At 37.4% G+C, this 2116-nt stretch overlaps 1 protein-coding gene across 1 annotated transcript in view; it reads right to left on the reverse strand.

Annotated features, from left to right (window-relative positions):
• The window catches only part of LOC110416533 (uncharacterized), a 5676-nt gene that overhangs the window by 1286 nt on the left and 2274 nt on the right, over positions 1-2116 (reverse strand). The gene's annotated exons all lie outside the window — the stretch shown is intronic.

Here is a 2116-nt window from a genome sequence, read left to right on the forward strand (position 1 = left end):
TCCCCCCGCATCTAGTAATCATGGTGGCACCACCAAAGCCATGATACTCAGCATGCTTTGAAATGAAATCGACATGACATAACATTCAATTGAGAATGCATTTGGTAACACAATCATTTAATGTCATTAATTTTTGCCTTAGTGAGAATTACACATACAGTTTAGTTTGGTCACCGTATTTGCCATACGACAAAGTTGGGTATGGTTCCATTTAATTACAGCTACCGACAAAGTTGGGTATACTGTGGTAATTAAATATTTGTTGACAGAAGTCAATGGCATTGCATCTGCCATTGAACCTCACACCAAACTGATCTGCTTGATGTGAGCTTTACCCACCATCTACCTCCCAAGTTATTACATTTTGTTAGTTGAGTTGGCAAAAGTTAAAAGAACAAATATTCATGAACTCTAATCAGGTAAGTAAGGTTTGATGTATACAAATAACAGTTCAGTGTTACTTACTTACACCAGTATGTTGAAATTGCTACTAGAAATGGTAGGAGCAGTACTAGATTTTAGCAAAAGAACTAATCTTAAATTTTTCATTGTCCCAATGATTCAATCATGGCTCTGACAGTAGCTCAGTATGACAACTGGGTATGTACCCTCGAGAGGCTACTGGGACGTTGAGGGAACAAAGTCAATATCAGTCTGCAACTTCTCCGAGGGGATCTGGCCTGATACCTTGTGTGATTTTCCTTTTGTATTTTGAAATTTTGAACTGTAATAAAATTAATTGGATATGGTTGGGGGTGGATATAAAGCAATAAATGGTGGCTCTGTGTGTGTGTGTGCTGGTGTCATAAATACGCTTATGTACATGTAATAAGTATGTGTGGGAGTTTGTTCTCTGCTTTAAAATATTAATGCTGGGAACAGCCGGAGCCGGTGAGTTTCCTTTGTTTAATGCTACTAGTAACAATAAAAGATTATACTAATCAGAGAAAAGGCAAACACAAACTTGCACATGGAAGAAAGAAAGAAAAATCCCATGGTCACAACACAAGGTTTAAGGAGCGGAGGTTGTGGGAGTGATGAGTGCGACGTATCAGTCGACAAAAGGGAAGATTTTTAGAGATATTATTTCTTTATCTGCCTAGGCCAAGTGGCATATGTGATTTTCTGGGTTTTCTTTCTATCCTTTTTGTTTATTTTCTAAGATGGAATGGCTGTGTAGTTCAATCAATTGGAAAGCAGCTGCAGACGAGAAAAAAAGCAAGTCATGTTATAATATGGTAGAAGATTGACCTATCCATGGTTTACCTTTTAATCTCATTTTTTAAACATGTTTGACAGCCTGAGAGGTCAAAAAGGAATTTGGGTTTCAACTTTGAAGCTTCTTCTACAGGGAGCGGGGAGAGTACCTAGGATTCCACACTTAGTGCTGTAATTGTAGGACCATTGATTTGGAAAACTTGGGAGTTGGCTCCTTTCCATCACACTCCCTTTGCTTTGCTGGATATATAATTTGCCTCTCATCAATGTTGTGAAAACATTGCAAGTCGTCAGATATTTTGTTTTACAAACCAAAATAAGACAGGAACAAGCAGAATGGTATATGAACACCAAGGGTCCATTCCAGGAAATTTGGTGAATGATGGTGCACTGGTGGTTGAGTTATTGGATTAGCTATAACGATTACCATCCAATCAAATATGCTTCAAGAGGAAACAAAGTCCATAAATACTTAATGAAGAAAGAGACTTGAGAGTTTCGGGTGATGATCAGTAGCTAGGCTTAAGCTAGCTAAAGAATTGAAAGTTACTGCTACTATTCAATTTCCGTCCTCCTTTAATTAAAACAAAAGCACTTATTGCTCACTCATTGGTTTTCTAGGTGTCATTTTCTCATAAATGAAAAGCAGATCGAGAGGGCGCAATTCACTTAGGACTCAATTTCCAATTGATGGTGGAAGATTTGCCAATACATTTAGAGCTGGCTATCTTTGTTAATCAGTAGTTTCTAAGATTTACTCAGTGTCACTTTCATTTTTTTCTCATACCATGGCTGTTAGAAATCTGTCTTGACTCTTGAATATGGTTCTCAGCAGCCATAAATTGTCAACGTTTGCAATCGTTCTTTCATAGATCACCATTTTTTTCTTTTTTACTGA

This window comes from Theobroma umbraticum, unplaced genomic scaffold (genome assembly GCF_002168275.2).
Source record: "Theobroma umbraticum cultivar Fairchild unplaced genomic scaffold, ASM216827v3 scaffold_51.0, whole genome shotgun sequence".
In the NCBI taxonomy this organism is placed as follows: Eukaryota; Viridiplantae; Streptophyta; class Magnoliopsida; order Malvales; family Malvaceae; genus Theobroma; species Theobroma umbraticum.